This window comes from Ranitomeya variabilis, chromosome 1 (genome assembly GCF_051348905.1).
Source record: "Ranitomeya variabilis isolate aRanVar5 chromosome 1, aRanVar5.hap1, whole genome shotgun sequence".
Lineage (NCBI taxonomy): Eukaryota > Metazoa > Chordata > Amphibia > Anura > Dendrobatidae > Ranitomeya > Ranitomeya variabilis.
This window is the reverse complement of record NC_135232.1, coordinates 616672756-616694080: the sequence shown is the minus strand read 5'-3', so window position 1 is coordinate 616694080 and position 21325 is coordinate 616672756.

Genomic DNA, 21325 nt, shown 5'->3' with positions numbered 1-21325 from the left:
CTCCATACAGGAGCCGGGGCTACCAACTGATGTCTTCGTTACTAGTCACAATGTGAAAACTCCCTGCTGCAGTCGAGATGGTGACCCGTTGCAGAGGGGGGATCAGGTGACCTACACCCGTCATCGGAATGCGCAAGGATGGTACGCCCGGAACGTTCACCGATGTGAACCTGAGGGGGCATCATCTGATACTTCAACTGGGAGTGAACCAGACGTGGCAGACCTTACTACTATTGCCGCCGTACGTCTTATAGCGGCAACTGAGTTGGCGGCTAGTGTCCGCCTTCAAATCCAGGCCTCAGGTGGTCTGACTGCGTCCGAGGGACCAGCTACTGACAATGGCACCGCATCAGTCGTGGACCAGGGGCCGGGGCCTGCGCAGTCAGGAGGTGTCCACTTTCGGCTGATGTCGTGCACCCTACTATGAGGATAAACCTCGATACCATGAGAATGTAAATAGTTAACTGTTTAACTTTCCTGATTTTACTGCTAAAACCCGTCTAGGGTTAACTCTTAAAGGGATCCCTTTGTTGACCCGGGATCCCTATTGCTTTTTGGTTATTTTTTCTACTTTTTGTTTCCTGTTGAACTGCCGCCATCATGAACAGTGCATGATACAAACTGCTTGTAAATAGTTTGCACCTTCTTAAAGGTGCTCCCGTACGGGTTGGTCAGAGAGTTCTCTTAGGAACCATGTAGGGATGGCTCAGTGATTTCAAACTGAAAGTAAATGTTATGTTCTATACTGTGTATAGTAGTTGAAAAGGCAGTAGGCCCGGGCTGAAAGGGGCGGTCCTGTAAAGAAAGGAGAGGCAGTAGGTCTGGAGCCGTTTGACAGGCGGTCCTGCAGATTTAAAGAAGGAGAATGCAAAAAGTTAATTAACCTTATACTGTGTTATAAGAAGGTCTTTTGTGGAGGCAGAGTGTACGTCCTTAAAGACAATGTTAAATTATTGTTCAAAGAATTTGCACTGAGTAGAATACCCGGTTGGGTAACAGGAGTTGTTTATAGCCTGTAATTTATAATGGTTAACCAAGTTTGTAACGTTCAAGTGTCCTCACCTCCCATAAAGGGAAGCTCTGTTTAAGTATACTTATTGTTATTGCATTTAACAAAATTGTATGTCTTTTTGCTAACCTGTATTGTTGTTTTCTTCCCAGTCCAGGAGTACTGGATTTAACCGGGGGGGAGTGCAGCGCCCCAGAGTCCTGGTCGTTGCAGTACTGTGGCTCCGCCGCTAAGGGGAGCTATGGTACGTCTGATGGCACTGAAGGAGTTCATCTGACCAGGTATCACAGACACCAATACATTTCACAGTCGGGCCTCCAGGGGGAGCTGTTATGGTTCTCAATGGCAAGAGAACATAGCCCAGCATACATAGGAACTAGCTCTTGGAAGGATGGAAACTTAAACTGACCATGAACTAAACCTGCCGCACAACTAACAGTAGCCGGGTAGCGTAGCCTGCGTTTTATCCCTAGACGCCCAGCGCCGGCCGGAGGACTAACTAATCCTGGCAGAGGAAAATATAGTCCTGGCTCACCTCTAGAGAAATTTCCCCGAAAGGCAGACAGAGGCCCCCACATATATTGGCGGTGATTTAAGATGAAAATGACAAACGTAGTATGAAAATAGGTTTAGCAAAATCGAGGTCCGCTTACTAGATAGCAGGAAGACAGAAAGGGTACTTTCATGGTCAGCTGAAAACCCTATCAATACACCATCCTGAAATTACTTTAAGACTCTAGTATTAACTCATAACATCAGAGTGGCAATTTCAGATCACAAGAGCTTTCCAGACACAGAAACGAAACTGCAGCTGTGAACTGGAACAAAATGCAAAAAACAAACAAGGACAAAAGTCCGACTTAGCTGGAAGTTGTCTGGTAGCAGGAACATGCACAGAAAGGCTTCTGATTACAATGTTGACCGGCATGGAAGTGACAGAGGAGCAAGGTTAAATAGCGACTCCCACATCCTGATGGGAACAGGTGAACAGAGGGGATGATGCACACAAGTTCAATTCCACCAGTGGCCACCGGGGGAGCCCAAAATCCAATTTCACAACAGTACCCCCCCCTCAAGGAGGGGGCACCGAACCCTCACCAGAACCACCAGGGCGATCAGGATGAGCCCTATGAAAGGCACGGACCAGATCGGAGGCATGAACATCAGAGGCAGTCACCCAAGAATTATCCTCCTGACCGTATCCCTTCCATTTGACCAGATACTGGAGTTTCCGTCTGGAAACACGGGAGTCCAAGATTTTTTCCACAACGTACTCCAACTCGCCCTCAACCAACACCGGAGCAGGAGGCTCAACGGAAGGCACAACCGGTACCTCATACCTGCGCAACAATGACCGATGAAAAACATTATGAATAGAAAAAGATGCAGGGAGGTCCAAACGGAAGGACACAGGGTTAAGAATCTCCAATATCTTGTACGGGCCGATGAACCGAGGCTTAAACTTAGGAGAAGAAACCCTCATAGGGACAAAACGAGAAGACAACCACACCAAGTCCCCGACACAAAGCCGAGGACCAACCCGACGCCGGCGGTTGGCAAAAAGCTGAGTCTTCTCCTGGGACAACTTCAAATTGTCCACCACCTGCCCCCAAATCTGATGCAACCTCTCCACCACAGCATCCACTCCAGGACAATCCGAAGATTCCACCTGACCGGAGGAAAATCGAGGATGAAACCCCGAATTACAGAAAAAAGGAGACACCAAGGTGGCAGAGCTGGCCCGATTATTGAGGGCAAACTCCGCTAAAGGCAAAAAAGCAACCCAATCATCCTGATCTGCAGACACAAAACACCTCAAATATGTCTCCAAAGTCTGATTCGTCCGCTCGGTCTGGCCATTAGTCTGAGGATGGAAAGCAGACGAGAAAGACAAATCTATGCCCATCCTAGCACAGAATGCCCGCCAAAATCTAGACACGAATTGGGTTCCTCTGTCAGAAACGATATTCTCCGGAATACCATGCAAACGAACCACATTTTGAAAAAACAGAGGAACCAACTCGGAAGAAGAAGGCAACTTAGGCAGGGGAACCAAATGGACCATCTTAGAGAAACGGTCACACACCACCCAGATGACAGACATCTTCTGAGAAACAGGAAGATCCGAAATAAAATCCATCGAGATGTGCGTCCAAGGCCTCTTCGGGATAGGCAAGGGCAACAACAATCCACTAGCCCGAGAACAACAAGGCTTGGCCCGAGCACAAACGTCACAAGACTGCACAAAGCCTCGTACATCTCGTGACAGGGAAGGCCACCAGAAGGACCTTGCCACCAAATCCCTGGTACCAAAGATTCCAGGATGACCTGCCAACGCAGAAGAATGAACCTCAGAAATGACTTTACTGGTCCAATCATCAGGAACAAACAGTCTACCAGGTGGGCAACGATCAGGTCTATCCACCTGAAAATCCTGCAAGGCCCGCCGCAGGTCTGGAGAAACGGCAGACAATATCACTCCATCCTTAAGGATACCTGTAGGTTCAGAATTACCAGGGGAGTCAGGCTCAAAACTCCTAGAAAGGGCATCCGCCTTAACATTCTTAGAACCCGGTAGGTATGACACCACAAAATTAAACCGAGAGAAAAACAACGACCAGCGCGCCTGTCTAGGATTCAGGCGTCTGGCGGACTCAAGATAAATTAAATTTTTGTGGTCGGTCAATACCACCACCTGATGTCTAGCCCCCTCAAGCCAATGACGCCACTCCTCAAAAGCCCACTTCATGGCCAAAAGCTCCCGATTCCCAATATCATAATTCCGCTCGGCGGGCGAAAATTTACGAGAAAAAAAAGCACAAGGTTTCATCACGGAGCAGTCGGAACTTCTTTGCGACAAAACCGCCCCAGCTCCGATTTCAGAAGCGTCGACCTCAACCTGAAAAGGAAGAGCAACATCAGGCTGACGCAACACAGGGGCGGAAGAAAAGCGGCGCTTAAGCTCCCGAAAGGCCTCCACAGCAGCAGGGGACCAATCAGCAACATCAGCACCCTTCTTAGTCAAATCAGTCAATGGTTTAACAACATCAGAAAAACCAGCAATAAATCGACGATAAAAGTTAGCAAAGCCCAAAAATTTCTGAAGACTCTTAAGAGAAGAGGGTTGCGTCCAATCACAAATAGCCCGAACCTTGACAGGATCCATCTCGATGGAAGAGGGGGGAAAAATGTATCCCAAGAAGGAAATCTTTTGAACCCCAAAAACGCACTTAGAACCCTTCACACACAAGGAATTAGACCGCAAAACCTGAAAAACCCTCCTGACCTGCTGGACATGAGAGTCCCAGTCATCCGAAAAAATCAGAATATCATCCAGATACACGATCATAAATTTATCCAAATAATCACGGAAAATGTCATGCATAAAGGACTGAAAGACTGAAGGGGCATTTGAAAGGCCAAAAGGCATCACCAAATACTCAAAGTGGCCCTCGGGCGTATTAAATGCGGTTTTCCACTCATCCCCCTGCTTAATTCGCACCAAATTATACGCCCCACGGAGATCTATCTTAGAGAACCACTTGGCCCCCTTTATGCGAGCAAACAAATCAGTCAGCAGTGGCAACGGATATTGATATTTAACCGTGATTTTATTCAAAAGCCGATAATCAATACACGGCCTCAAAGAGCCATCTTTCTTAGACACAAAGAAAAAACCGGCTCCTAAGGGAGATGACGAAGGACGAATATGTCCCTTTTCCAAGGACTCCTTTATATATTCTCGCATAGCAGCATGTTCAGGCACAGACAGATTAAATAAACGACCCTTAGGGTATTTACTACCCGGAATCAAATCTATGGCACAATCGCACTCCCGGTGCGGAGGTAATGAACCAAGCTTAGGTTCTTCAAAAACGTCACGATAGTCAGACAAGAATTCAGGAATCTCAGAGGGAATAGATGACGAAATGGAAACCAAAGGTACGTCCCCATGCATCCCCTTACATCCCCAGCTTAACACAGACATAGCGTTCCAGTCGAGGACTGGGTTATGAGATTGCAGCCATGGCAATCCAAGCACCAACACATCATGTAGATTATACAGCACAAGAAAGCGAATAATCTCCTGATGATCCGGATTAATTCGCATAGTTACTTGTGTCCAGTATTGTGGTTTATTACTAGCCAATGGGGTGGAGTCAATCCCCTTCAGAGGTATAGGAGTTTCAAGAGGCTCTAAATCATACCCACAGCGTTTGGCAAAGGACCAATCCATAAGACTCAAAGCGGCGCCAGAGTCGACATAGGCATCCGCGGTAATAGATGATAAAGAACAAATCAGGGTCACAGATAGAATAAACTTAGACTGAAAAGTGCCAATTGAAACAGACTTATCAAGCTTCTTAGTACGCTTAGAGCATGCTGATATAACATGAGTTGAATCACCACAATAAAAGCACAACCCATTTTTTCGTCTAAAATTCTGCCGTTCGCTTCTGGACAGAATTCTATCACATTGCATATTCTCTGGCGTCTTCTCAGTAGACACCGCCAAATGGTGCACAGGTTTGCGCTCCCGCAGACGTCTATCGATCTGGATAGCCATTGTCATGGACTCATTCAGACCCGCAGGCACAGGGAACCCCACCATAACATCCTTAACGGCATCAGAGAGACCCTCTCTGAAATTCGCCGCCAGGGCGCACTCATTCCACTGAGTAAGCACAGACCATTTACGGAATTTTTGGCAGTATATTTCAACTTCATCTTGCCCCTGAGATAGGGACATCAAGGCTTTTTCCGCCTGAAGCTCTAAATGAGGTTCCTCATAAAGCAACCCCAAGGCCAGAAAAAACGCATCCACATTGAGCAACGCAGGATCCCCTGGAGCCAATGCAAAAGCCCAATCTTGAGGGTCGCCCCGGAGCAAGGAAATCACAATCCTGACCTGCTGAGCAGGATCTCCAGCAGAGCGAGATTTCAGGGACAAAAACAACTTGCAATTATTTTTGAAATTTTGAAAGCAAGATCTATTCCCCGAGAAAAATTCAGGCAAAGGAATTCTAGGTTCAGATATAGGAACATGAACAACAAAATCTTGTAAATTTTGAACTTTCGTGGTGAGATTATTCAAACCTGCAGCTAAACTCTGAATATCCATTTTAAACAGGTGAACACAGAGCCATTCCAGGATTAGAAGGAGAGAGAGAGAGGAAGGCTGCAATATAGGCAGACTTGCAAGTGATTCAATTGAAAGCACACTCAGAACTGAAGGGAAAAAAAAAAAAAAAAAAATTTTTCAGCAGACTTCTTTTTTCTCTCCTTTCTCTGCCAATTAATTTAACCCTTTGTGGTCCGGTCAAACTGTTATGGTTCTCAATGGCAAGAGAACATAGCCCAGCATACATAGGAACTAGCTCTTGGAAGGATGGAAACTTAAACTGACCATGAACTAAACCTGCCGCACAACTAACAGTAGCCGGGTAGCGTAGCCTGCGTTTTATCCCTAGACGCCCAGCGCCGGCCGGAGGACTAACTAATCCTGGCAGAGGAAAATATAGTCCTGGCTCACCTCTAGAGAAATTTCCCCGAAAGGCAGACAGAGGCCCCCACATATATTGGCGGTGATTTAAGATGAAAATGACACACGTAGTATGAAAATAGGTTTAGCAAAATCGAGGTCCGCTTACTAGATAGCAGGAAGACAGAAAGGGTACTTTCATGGTCAGCTGAAAACCCTATCAATACACCATCCTGAAATTACTTTAAGACTCTAGTATTAACTCATAACATCAGAGTGGCAATTTCAGATCACAAGAGCTTTCCAGACACAGAAACGAAACTGCAGCTGTGAACTGGAACAAAATGCAAAAAACAAACAAGGACAAAAGTCCGACTTAGCTGGAAGTTGTCTGGTAGCAGGAACATGCACAGAAAGGCTTCTGATTACAATGTTGACCGGCATGGAAGTGACAGAGGAGCAAGGTTAAATAGCGACTCCCACATCCTGATGGGAACAGGTGAACAGAGGGGATGATGCACACAAGTTCAATTCCACCAGTGGCCACCGGGGGAGCCCAAAATCCAATTTCACAACAGGGAGCTAAGGGTTCTATTCATTAGGCCACTCCTCACATACTGGTAAAACTGGGGGTCAGGCAGGAAGTTAGTCAGAAAGCTGACTGGGTTGGAACCAGGCAACACCTTGTGGCAGAGGGTGTTGTGGGGGAAGATTCGGTAGGGCCCCTGTCGGGGGTGGGATCCTGACAGAGGCCTGGCAATTGAAGAGAACGTAATGGGACCGTGCCTGCTCAGCATAGCGGTGGTGCCCAAGGAAGGATTAGAAGCGAGATAGATTGTGCTGAGTGAGAAACGAGATCAAAGCAACAAGGAGAATACCAGTAGGAGTCGTGCTGTGAGACCGAGGCAACATTCTACTGAGGCGCACAACCGGCGGCCGGAACGCCGAGGAAGTATTTATTAATCTAGCTTCAAGTGATACTTCAAACCAACGGCAGGACAGTCAGTCATAGGCGGGCTGTCTCACCTAAATCACCTACGAAGACATAGGGGGCAACTTGTGGAGAGGGGCGACTCTAGGGTCCCGGAAGAGCTCCGAGCCTACCCGTCATACGGGTGCCGTCCTAACCGTAACATCAGGGAGGGACGGAAGATTAGCAGAACATCATCTAATCGAGTTGTGAGGGAACTTAAGAAACAGACACAACAGTTGTGGGGACTTTCCGTAAGCACAGCAGGGAAGGACCACAACACATAGCGCTAGCAGGAAGGCACAGATTTCCACCTGCAAAGAGAACTCTGGAGGTGCCATTGGACCGGCCGGACTTGCGCAGCCTGGTTAGCCGTATTCCGGATTGAGGACCCAGAGATCTTCAGTAAAGAGGTAAAGAGACTGCAACCTGGTGTCCTCGTTATTTTACCGCGTCCGGCACTACACCGCATCACCATCCTTACCTATCATTCACTGTACGTCGCCTCCCCACCAGCAGGGTCACGGACCGGGCCTAGCCACCGTGACAACCCCAGAGCAGAGACTTGCAGGCCCGGTCCCTGGTACCCCTCGGCCCTGCGGCGGTGGGGGCGCTACAGAAGAACACAGGTACAGTTCTTGTTAAGGCCAGAAGTGGCAGGCCAAGATAAACATCAGAAAGGCAGAGAAGAAGAATGGTGAGATCAGTCAAGGACAATCCTCAGACCACCTCCAGAGAGCTGCAGCATCAACTTGCTGCAGATGGTGTCACTGTGCATCGGTCAACTATACAATGCACTTTGCACAAGGAGAAGCTGTATGGGAGAGTGATGCGAAAGAAGCCGTTTCTGCAAGCACGCCACAAACAGAGTCGGCTGAGGTATGTAAAAGCACATTTGGAGAAGCCAATTTCTTTTTGGAAGAAGGTCCTGTGGACTGATGAAACCAAGATTGAGTTGTTTGATCATACAAAAAGGCGCTATGCATGGCGGCAAAAAAGCACAGCATTCCAAGAAAAACACTTGCTACCCACAGTAAAATTTTGTGGACGTTCCATCATGCTTTGGGGCTGTGTGGCCAATGCCAGCATCGGGAATCTTGCTAAAGTTGAGGGATGCATGGATTCCTCTCAGTATCAGCAGATTCTTGACAATAATGTTCATGAATCAGTGACAAAGTTGAAGTTACGCAGGGGATGGATCTTTCAGTAGGGCATTGATCCAAAACACCACTCCAAATCTACTCAGGTATTCATGCAGAGGAACAATTACACTGTTCTGGAATGGCCATCCCAGTCCCCAGACCTGAATATCATTGAACATCTGTGGGATCATTTGAAGAGGGCTGTCCATGCTCGGCGACCATCAAACTTAACTGAACTGGAATTGTTTTGTAAAGAGGAATGGTCAAAAATACCTTCATCCAGGATCCAGGAACTCATTAAAAGCTACAGGAAGCGACTAGAGGCTGTTATTTTTGCAAAAAGAGGATCTACTAAATATTATTGTCACTTTTCTGGTGGGGTGCCCATACTTATGCACCTGTCAAATTTTGTTTGAATGCAGATTGCACATTTTCTGTTAGTACAATAAACCTCATTTCAAGGCAGAAACATTACTGTGTCCAACAGTTATTAGATATATGAAACTGAAATAGCTGTTGCAAAAAAGCCAATTTTTATAAAACATTAAGCTTAAGATTAATAGGGGTGCCCAAACTTTTTCATATAACTGTGTTTAACCTATAAATAAATAAATAATTTATAAAAATGATGTGAGATCCCCCTATTTTTTGATAACCAGCCAAGGTAAAGCTGACATCTGTGGCTTTATGTTATCAAGCTGGGAAGGTTCCTCTTTATTGGTCTCTTGCCAGCCTAATAATACCAGCTCTCAGCCACCAGAGAATTGACGCACCACATTAGATGTGCCAATCCTGGCACTTTGCCTGGCTCTTCCCGATGTCCTGGGGCAGTGGCATTAGGGGTAATGCTGATTGGGGTTGATGACAGTTGTGATTTGTCAAAATTCACAGTTGCCATCAAGCCCTGGGGTTAGTAATGGAGAGGGGTCTATCAGATATCAAGCCCTGGAGTTAGTCATAGAAAGGGGTCTATCAGATATCAAGCCCTGGAGTTAGTCATAGAAAGGGGTCTATCAGATATCAAGCCCTGGAGTTAGTCATGGAGAGGTGTTTATCAAACACACCTATTACATGGTTGCGGTCTTGCTCAGAATCACAGACTTTTTGGACAAAGATCCATGCTTTTGTGTCTAATCACCTAATTTCGCCCCTTTTGGTCCTATATGGCCCATTTTCGGATATCTGGATGCTGAAACATATGCATATACAAGATGCAATCCTGGTGTGAGGAAACTTTTACACATGGTAGCAACAGCAGGATCCAAAACCATTCCTCACACATGGCCTCGTCTGCAGCCTCCTCCATTCACAATGTTTTTGGAAAATATTGCCTTTTTGATAAAGATGGTGTGGAGGTGTCTCTTCCAAAGGAACAAAGAGTTCAAAGTTTCTTTGACATTTGGGACAGTTTTATAGAACTTTTCCCTGACAAGATTCATGAATTCTTCCAAGATAGTTTGGGATAAACCACTTGGTTTCATCAAAGGTAGTTGAGAGATCCTCAGATAACGTTACCTTAGTTTTCCGCTACAGGTTATGTCTGGGACATTATACCTATAGCAGGGGTGCTCAGAGTAGATGCTCTGCCATCACATAGTATCATATAAACCGAAAAGAAGATGGACACCAAAAAGCTAAGAATAATACTTTTATTAAGGAATCATTAAAACAATACATAAATACACAAATAAATATATAGATGAAAACGATGCAATAGAAAAAAGAAAAGGCAACAATAGTGCCACGTACGTACTGACAAGCTAACCAGTAGTAAAGTTGGTATATGATTGTCCCACACAGATATACAGAGCGTGCAAGAATTAGCTTAATAAGCTTTAAATATTAGTGGTGACTGAGCCAACTAAACATATAATAAATGTATATTGCATATAATAGCAAACTGACGCTAGGCAGATGCGGGAAGGGACTGAGCGTGCAAAGACGATAAGGTATAAATAAGTAAAGTGCCTACAACAAAAAATAATTGGACAGAGAAACACTATACAACCATGCTACCTTTAGTACAACAGTGCACATATGTGGGAAAGTCCCAAAGGCATGGTAGATAAGACAGTATAGTACTTACTAAATGTCAGATGCACACACAGATTCCCCCCGTAGCCGTACGTGGAAAGGAAGAGCCCCGACGCGCGTTTCGCAAGTTGCTGCTTCCTCGGGGGGCGCTATGTCTGGGACATGGAGACACAAAGCTGCACACCACGAGGATGAAATCCTCCATTACTATATTCTGTCTTACTATTTCCTCTACAATCACTAGAACTCTCCTTGATGGGAGAGAGGAGGAAACATGGAGAATTGTTGTTATTGGCGCTCATTTGATGCCATTGGCTAAAGGTTACTTTGTTGGTCAGTAATAGTGATGAGCGAGTATACTCGTTGCTCGGGTTTTCCCGAGCATGCTCGGGTGGTCTCCGAGTATTTCGGCATGCTCGGAGATTTTGTTTCTGTGACAACGCAGCTGCACGATTTGCGGCTGCTAGACAGCTTAAATACATGTAGGGGTTGCCTGTTTGTTAGGGAATACCCACATGTATTCAGGCTGTCTAGCAAGCACAAATTATGCAGCTGGTCGACAGAAACTAAATCTCCGAGCAAGCCAAAATACTCGGAGGACACCCAAGCATGCTCGGGAAATCTCGAGTAACGAGTATACTCGCTCATCACTAGTCATTAACCTATTGCACAGTTACGTCATTGACTTATATCATAAAGATTATATATAGAACCGATTCTCTTAAATCAAATCAACCATGTTTTTCTCTATTTCCTTTATTTATATCCATTGTGTGTTTTTGGAATCTGACAAATGTAATAAATACATTCTTTAAAAAAAATCATCTTTCTCTGCGGCAATTCTTCCTGTGTAAACAGGCCATGTGCTGCCAAGAACAATAACAGCCTATGTGTAATGAACTATCAATTAACAATCGTTCTGTGCCTATCAGCAGCATAGTAGACTGTCTGAACATGCGAGTAAAAGAATGGCAACCAGCAAACGTGCGGCCAATTGCGCTCATTTAACATCTACAGGTCGTGTAATGTAAATACACTGAGGCAGTGAGGAAGATCATATGCGAGGAGTGCCTTGTGTCCACAGCAGGACGCCTGTGAGTCACAAGGCAAAATAAAAGAGAGAATGGATTGGGTCCAAGTAGTGACTCAGTTACATTTTTAGGAAAACCCATTAAGGGCTTTTATTTTTAGAGAGATTTGAAGGTTTGGTAGTGGAGTGAATGCCACTCTCCACTCTGGGTTTTGAAGTGGTTCTATGGCCACAATTCCATTTAAATCTGTCAGTTTTGTCTTGGATGTGTTAGTTTGGAGTTTGCAAGCTGCAGAGCAGGAGGCTCTATGCAACCCAGGTCTGTGTGGAGTTAACAGAGAACCAGGGAACTCAAGGTGGCTGACGCACCCAAGAGTCATGGCGGTGCCATTGTCCACAGCTGTGGGTTTTGAGTTCTGGACTGTTTATGTAAACCCGGCTGTGATCCGGCGGATATCACTCCTATGTGTGAGTTCTGAAAATAAAGACACCATTTATTTTGAACTTTCCGTAGTCCCTGCCTATCTGTCACACTGCACCAACCTTGTTGCACAACAGTGCTCATTCAGACATTCAGTATTTACATAAACCAGAAAAATGGTCCTAAATTCATCAGCCATTTTGTTCAGAGTTTGGTCTAAGTTTCATCTGTTTTTCTTGTTTGAGAAAAAAAGTATTTCTCCCCGTCTTCTATCTAGCAGTCTATGAAAAACAGACAACACTCAGATGTCATCCTAGTGCCTTCCAATTTTTAGCTGGTGGAGCTGTAAGGAGGTGACTGAAGTGGTCACAAGCCTCCTCTGCTTCAGACACTGTTCACCTGGATTACTTGCTGTACCTTGTCGTATACCAATGTTAATGTATTCATGTAATGTTGTTATGTATGCATTTGATATGTACTGTTTATAAGCTTAGGGATAGGATAGAAGTTAGCATAGAATAATAGTGGGATTAGATTAGTGGGGCACATTAGTGATAGGGAATCAGAGTCTTAGAGTAGGTATAGTCAGCATTAGGGGTTTGCCAGTTGGGAGGAGCTATAGGGTAGTGCAGCATAGAGCAGTGGGACATAGGGAGGCACTTCCTGGTTGGGAGTCAGTCAGGATGCAGCAGTGAAGAGAGACAGTCTGTTAGCCATGGGGATAAGGCTACTGAGGCAGGAAGGGGCCCCAGGCTGAGTGTTGTGCAGGTAGTCACTAGCTCAGACAGAACCGTTCCAAGGAAGAATCCGAAGCTTAAGGCAGGGACTAGGGGGCAGCTGAGAAGGCGAGCCCATTACCCTTTAACTCAAAGTTGGACCAGGGGAATGGCAGAAAGCTGATGGCCTAAAGGCACAGACAGGACAGAGATTGTCCGGAAGCGAGGCAGGGATTGCCAGAAGTGAGGCAGGGATTGCTGGTTGCTGGGAGGAATAGAGGTTGCCAGGAAGGTAGGGAAAGCGTGAGATATGCCGCTCAGTGGTTCCCTCCACCCCAACGCATGTTTCGTAATATCTTCCTCAGGGGGCGTATATGGGGAAAGGGAACTGCTGGCTCTTTTATATTACTGTCAGCCAATGGAACAGCAGAAATGCCGATCATGTGTGGGCTCTGTATAATGTTACAATAGCTCCGGTTTGGCCGAGTGAGTATCGGCGTGCCACCCACTGGGCACATGAATATCATGTGACCAGTGACTTCCAGTAATTGGAACGCAAGCCCACAGCGCCATCGAAGTAATGATGGCAGTGCATTCCAGCGCGCCGCTAGAACCGGAAGTCAGCACGGCCAGAGTCAGCGCACAAATCGGGTGCGCGCTCCGCTCGGACAAAGTATATGGAGGTATGTACTATATATGGAGATGTGTCCTATATGCAAAATATACGAAGTGATGAATATGATGGAATAGATAAATGTGAAGAGTGTAAATAAGTGCCAAATATACGTTAAAATACATAAAGTGTAGCAGAGTATCAAATATAAATAGAGTGTAAGACATTTCATGTTAAATATCATGAAGAAAGCTATTAATAATACCTATGAAAAGGTAACACAAATATTAGGACCACATATCAATAAAGGTGTGAGTAAATAATGATAATCCCATTGTTATATAGATAATTGACATCTAGAGAATAAAGTGACATGGGCTGTGAACAAGCTAGTCAAAAAACGGAACGAACAAACAAACCCTATCCACACTTAAAAACAATAAAATAATGGACATTTCATTGCATATATTACAGAGCTATATAGAATATAACAATTAGCATATATAAATTAAACTTATATTATGATGGCCATATCAAATAACCTTTCTTATTACAGAGCGTACAAAGGTCATCAAAGATCACGTACATGTTCACAAGAACAGCAACAAAAGTTTTTAACCCCTTTCTGACATCTGACGTACTATCCCGTCGAGGTGGTATGGGCCCGTATGACCACAGACTGTATAGTACGTCATATGCGATCAGCCGCGCTCACGGGGGGAACGCGACCGATCGCAGCCGGGTGTTAGCTGATTATCACAGCTGACATCCGGCACTATGTGCCAGGAGCGGTCATGGACCGCTCCCAGAACATTAACCCCCGGAACACTGCGATCAAACATGATAGCAGCGTTACGGCAGCAAAGGGAAACATCGGGCAGGCAGGGGGCTCCCTGCGTGCTTCCCTGAGACCCTCGGAACAACACAATGTGATCGCATTGTTCCAAGCGTCTCCTCCGTCCTCCTCCCTGCAGGCCCTGGATCCAAGATGGCCACGGGGGTCCTTCTGGGTCCTGCAGGGAGGTGGCTTGCAAGCGCCTGCTGCACTGCCTGTCAGATTGCTGATCTGACACAGTGCTGTGCAAAGTGTCAGATCAGCAATCTGACACTATACCATGATGTCCCACCCTGGGACAAAGAAAAAAAAAAATAAAAAAAAAAAAAATATATATATATATATATATATATATATATATATATATATATATATATATATATATATATATATATATATATATATATATATATATATATATTGTTCCAATAAATACATTACTTTATGTAAATAAAAAAAATACAATAAAAGTACACATATTTAGTATCGCCGCGTCCGTTATGACTCGAACTATAAAACTGTCCCACTAGTTAACCCCTACAGTGAACAACATAAAATAAAATAAATAAAAAATGAGGCACAAAACAACGCTTTATCATTATACCGCCTAACAAAAAGTGGAATAACACGCAATCAAAAAGACAGATATAAATAAACATGATACCGCTGAAAACGTCATCTTATCCTGCAAAAAACGAGCCACCATACAGTTTTATCAGCGAAAAAATAAAAAAGTTATAGCCCTCAGAATAAAGCGATGCAAAAATAATTATTTTTTCTATAAAATAGTTTTTATTGTATAAAAGCACCAAAACATTTTAAAAAATGATATAAATGAGGTATCGCTGTAATCATACTGACCCAAAGAATAAAACTGCTTTATCAATTTTACCAAACACGGAACGGTATAAACGCCCCCCCAAAAAAGAATGAATTGCTGGTTCTTTCTGGTTCATTCTGCCTAGCAAAAATCGGAATAAAAAGCGATCGAAAAATATCATGTGCCCGAAAATGGTACCAATAAAAATGTCAACTTGTCCCGCAAAAAAAAAGACCTCACATGACTCTGTGGGCCAAAATATGGAAAAATTATAGCTTTCAAAATACGGTGATGCAAAAAATATTTTTTGCAATAAATAGCGTCTTTTAGTGTGTGACAGCTGCCAAACATAAAAACCCGCTATAAATAGTAAATAAAACCCTCCTTTATCACCGCCTTACTTAGTGAAAAATAATAAAATTAAAAAAATGTATATATTTCCATTTTCCCATTAGGGTTAGGGTTAGGGTTGGAGCTAAAGTTAGGGTTAGGGTTGGGGCTAAAGTTAGAGTTAGGGTTGGGGCTAAAGTTAGGGTTGGGGTAAGGGTTTGGATTACGTTTACAGTTGGGTTAGGGGTGTGTCAGGGTTAGGGGTGTGGTTAGGGGTGTGGTTAGGGTTATGGTTGGGATTAGGGTTAGGGGTGTGTTGGGGTTAGGGGTGGGTTGAGAATAGGGGTGTGTTTGGGTTTGGGTTGAGATTAGGGTTAGGGGTGTGTTCAGGTTAGGGTTGGGATTAGGGGTGTGTTAGGGTTAGAGGTGTGGTTGGGGTTAGGGCTGGAGTTAGAATTGGGGGTTTCCACTGTTTAAGCACATCAGGGGCTCTGCAAATGCAGCATGATGTCTGATCTCAATTCCATCCAATTCTGAGTTGAAAAAGTCAAATGGCGCTCCTTCCCTTCCGAGCTCTGCTGTGCACCCAAACAGTGGTTTACCCCCACATATGGGGTATCAGCGTACTTGGGACAAATTGGACAACAACTTTTGCAGTCCAATTTCTCCTGTTACCCTTGTGAAAATACAAAACAAGGGGCTAAAAATTCATTTTTGTGGAAATAAAATGATTGTTTAATTTTCACAGCTCTACATTATAAATTTTAGTGAAGCAATTGGAGGTTTAAAGTGCTCACCTCACATCTAGATAAGTTCCTTAGGTGGTCTACTTTCCAAAATGGGGTCACTTGTGGGGGGTTTCTACTGTTTAGGCACATCAGGGGCTCTCCAAATGCAACATGGCGTCCCATCTCAATTCCATAGCAAATAGATAAATGGTTGCACTCAATTGTACTAAAGCAAATGAATGTGTGATACATGAAATGTGAATAGCATAATGGCTTGTGAAATCTGTAAAAAACACATGAGATGCTTAGCACAAAATTTGGCCAAAAAATCTGAGCTCATCCACCAACGTCAAGGTAATCTCATGAATCGGATGGGTCCCTGACCTGACTGCCTAGTGTGAACACTTATCTCTGGCTAATATCTTGGTAAAGCCTGTATTTATAGATTTCACAAGCCATTATGCTATTCACATTTCATGTATCACATTCCCTTGCTTTAGTACAATTGAGTGCAACCATTTATCTGTTTGCTATGTAAGTTGTTTTTGGTTATGCACCAGTTCAGACTAGTTCTCTGTTCAGTCAGTTTACCATTACTTGATCTCAATTCCAGCCAATTCTGCGTTGAAAAAGTCAAACGGCGCTCCTTCCATTCCGAGCTCTGCCATGCGCCCAAACAGTGGTATACCCCCACATATGGGGTATCAGCATACTCAGGACAAATTGCACAACAACCTTTGTGGTCCAATGTCTCCTGCTACCTTTGGGAAAATAAAAAATTGGGGGCGAAAAGATCATTTTTGTGAAAACAATAGGATTTTTTATTTTTACGGCTCTACATTATAAACTTCATTGAAGCACTTGGGGGTTCAAAGTGCTCACCACACATCTAGATAAGTTCCTTAGGGGTATTAATACTATTAGTCCATCAAGGAATAGATTGCCCAAAAGAACACTCAACCAAGAATAAATCAACTATATCCATGCAGGTGCAATTGCCAAGGATAATCAGTGATATAGGCTAGAGCATAGTCATTTTTAAAAATTAATTTTTATTACAAGAAAATAATAAATAAAAACCTAATTGTAGAACAGGGCTAAAAATACCTCCTAAGGGAGGGAAACGGATCCAGACACAGGTGGTACATGTATAGAAATATAAATATGTGCAAATTACTAATAGCATAAACAATAGTGTTGACCAGTAAGGCACATGAGGATACTGCTGTTATAAATAGCCACTATAATAAGATAAAAATTACTGCCTGACATATATAAGGAACACAGCAATGTGCTAATGTATGCAAAAACACTATAATATACTGGCACAAATGCTATAAAAATAGCACAAATATATAATATAATAACAACTAGTGCAATACAAAAGTGACAATCCTATCTAAATAGATAGCCGAACCTACAAAATAGGGGAAAACCGCTATACTCAAATGCAATGCTAAGTGTATAAATACCACCGAAGTCGGTAACATGCACTGGGCAACAGTTTCCCATAAAGGAGGTGTCCGCTAGATAGTAAAATGATGACCCTAATGATGCCGATAATAAAAATATGCTATATATTGTAAATGCTTACCACCGAGGTGTACTGTGTCTGACGTCCTCCCTCCCGCCCGACGGGCACAGTTTCGCTGATCGCTTCTTCCGGGGGCGTGTGGGGATTCCTTAGGGGGTCTACTTTCCAAAATGGTGTCAGTTGTGGGGGGTTTCCACTGTTTAGGCACATCAGGGGCTCTCCAAACGCAACATGGCATCCTATCTCCATTCCAGCCAATTTTGCATTGAAAAGTCAAATGGCGCTCCTTCGCTTCTGAGCTCTGCCATGCGCCCAGTGGTTTACCCTCACATATGGGGTATCAGCGTACTCAGGACAAATTGTTCAACAACTTTTGTGGTCCAATTTCTCCTGTTACCCTTGATAAAATAAAACAAACTGGATCTGAAATAATTTTTTGTGAAAAAAAGTTAAATGTTCATTTTTTTTTTTTAAACATTCCAAAAATTCCTGTGACGCACATGAAGGGTTAATAAACTTCTTAAATGTGGTTTTGAGCACCTTGAGGGGTGCAGTTTTTAGACTGGTGTAACTTTTTGGTATTTTCTATCATATAGACCCCTCAAAGTGACTTCAAATGTGATGTGGTCCCTAAAAAAAAAATGGTGTTGTAAAAATGAGAAATTGCTGGTTTACTTTTAACCCTTATAACTCCCTAACAAAAAAAAAATTGTGGTTCCAAAATTGTGCTGATGTAAAGTAGACATGTAAGAAATGTTAATTATTAAGTATTTTATGTAACCTACCTCTGTGATCTAAGGGCATGAAAATTCAAAGTTGGAAAATTGCAAAATTTTCAAAATTTTCGCCAAATATCCATTTTTTTCACAAATAAAATAATATCAAAGAAATTTTACCACTAACATGACGTACAATATGTCATGAGAAAACAATGTCAGACTCATCCATTGACGCGTTACAGTATAACCTCATAAAGGGACAGTGGTCAGAATTGTAAAAATTGTCCCGGTCATTAACGTGCAAACCACTTTTGGGGGTAAAGGGGTTAATGGCTCGGCAGCCAAGAAAGCAGCAGGGGGTACTCGGGTAACATTTGGAACTTCCATAAAGGCATGACAGTCTGCACATACCCAGGCAAATGTGATAATGGTGAGTATCTATTCAAATGAAAAAACATGTCAAATTTCCAATTAAGGTAAATAAACAATTATTAAAAACATAAAAAAATGATTTAAAATGCATATACATATATGTATACATACGCGAACACGTACATATACCCATATATACATACCTATTATTTATACATATACACATGAAAAACTAATACACCCAAAACCATCGCCATAAAAACAGAGCTACGGTTAAATGTTTGGAGATTTTTGAAGAATTCTAAAAGATCACAAAAAGGCACTAAACCCAAAGCAATCTTTTAGACCAAATGGTGACATTGTGCCCAACCTAAAAATCCATTTGCTCTCCATCTGGGCAAGGACCCTACCAAGGTCACCACCCCTAGAACCAAGAGATACAATATCAATACCTTTTACCTTAAGAAGGTTTGCGTTACTTTGGTGATGGGTGAAAAAATGTCTTGGTAGTGTTTTTAATCCTGAAGGGTCTTCTACAGTTATACTTTTCTCGATGTCTCTAACGTGTTCCCTGGTATTCAACCTGAGCTTTCTTGTGGTTAGGCCAATGTAAACCTTGCCACAAGGGCATTCCACATGGTATATGACTCCCTTGGAATAACATGACAGATGGTGTTGGATGGTATAGGTACGGTCACCATTTGCATTCCGGAAGGTTTTACTTTTCACCATGTTTGAACAGGCCTTGCAGTGGCTACATGGAAAAAAGCCCTTAAAATCCAACCAATTATGACCTTCATTGATTTTTGGTGGTTCATAATGGCTGTGTACCGGCAAGTCTTTTAGATTTTTAGATCTTCTCGCTGTAATTAGGGTTTTTTTTTAGGTAAACACTTTTGTAAGATAGGGTCAGACATAATTACCTGCCAATGTTTATGGACAATTTTTACAAGATCTGCCCATTGGTTATTAATATGTGGTAATTAGTCTGCTTTCATTTGATCATTCCTTGTTTTGACCCAGGAGGTGTTTTTCGCCCGGTTATATCCATTCCACATGGTCTTACATGTATAGCCTCTATTTTTGAACTGCCGGCGAAGGTCATTGGCCTGTTTTTCAAAGAGTTCAGTGTTAGAGCAAATACGTTTGATCCGTAGGAATTGTCCTGTGGAAATCCCTTTGATAGTAGATGGAAGATGGGATGAAGATGCCTGCAATAGGGAGTTAGTGGCCATGGGTTTACGATATACATCAGTGGTGACATCACCACTGTTTGTAGTATTGATTTGGATGTCCAGAAATTCCAAATCGCGGTCCATCTTGTAGGTCAATTTTCTGTTTTTGTTATTTGTATTTAAGGTTGTCATTAAAGATTCCTTTTTCAAGCCAATGTCTTAAATGGAGACTGAGTGCAATAAATCAAGTATGGGATTTTTTACTATATGGTACATAAGCCTATTGATATGCAAATTAGATATTGTCCAGGATAGTCCACATGGACGTTCATGTCAAAACAATATATATGCTGTTTTCTCTGGCAGTTCTTCCTTCATCTTCCTGCATCTTGTTAATATTTCTAATTGAATTAATGTGTTTTTAAGAATGTTTAATAAAATAATGTAATTTTTAAAAGAACACATTTTTTATAAGTGGTGATTTTGGAATGCCCCTGGTAGTGTAATTGATCTAGGTCATACTGTTGGATTTTTTTGATGCGTTCATTTAACCACAATTTCTTGGACTTTGGAACAGAAGATTGCTGAGAGCTGGAACACGGCGGGTGCGGAGAAGCCGGAGCTGGAAGAGGTGATTGAGAAACCGGAAGTTGTGGAGAGAGGGGCCATCGTGACCGTGATCCCAAGTTCACATGGCCGCAGTGGAGGACCGTCGCAGCCGGTTGCAGTCACTGTGAGTGCGTCATCTACCCTCATCTCAGCTCCCGCACGACTCCTGCCCCGTCACCTTCCCTGGCCTCCATATCTCACCGCGGCGTCTACTTGGATGAACCCCGGGCTCCCACAGCAGAAGAGGCCCGATGGGTAGCAGGAGTTATTGAACAGAAGAAACGTCGGGAGCTCTGAATTTTAAAGGAGCTGCGGAGCCCCGGCGGAGGAACCATGTCTGGCCAGATGACGCGCAGCCTAATCAAATATTTCAACCCTACCAGAGGGTACGGGTTCATTCATGAGGCCAAGACTGGAGACAAGGTTTATGTTCACGCCGGGTCCATTACATTCGACGGTCCTTTACAGGAATGGGACCGGGTGACCTTTATCAAAGAAGAGGGACCCCTGGGACCGTATTCTGTGGTAGTGAAGGTGGTCTCCAGCATCGAGGACAGACAGGCGCAGGAGGTGCAGTATTGTGTACGGCCGCCTGCAACGGTCGAGGGCTCTACAGAAAGCCAGATGGCAGAGGCGCCCTTAAAGGAAGCGGCGGCCACAGTCGGGCCACGGGAGAGGGAAGCTCCAAAGTTTCTAAATCAGCCACTGGTGGAGGGAAGGAGCATAGGAAACAGTGGAGAGTCTTCCTCCAGCGGGTCTTCAGGCCACACTTTTATTATAATTCAG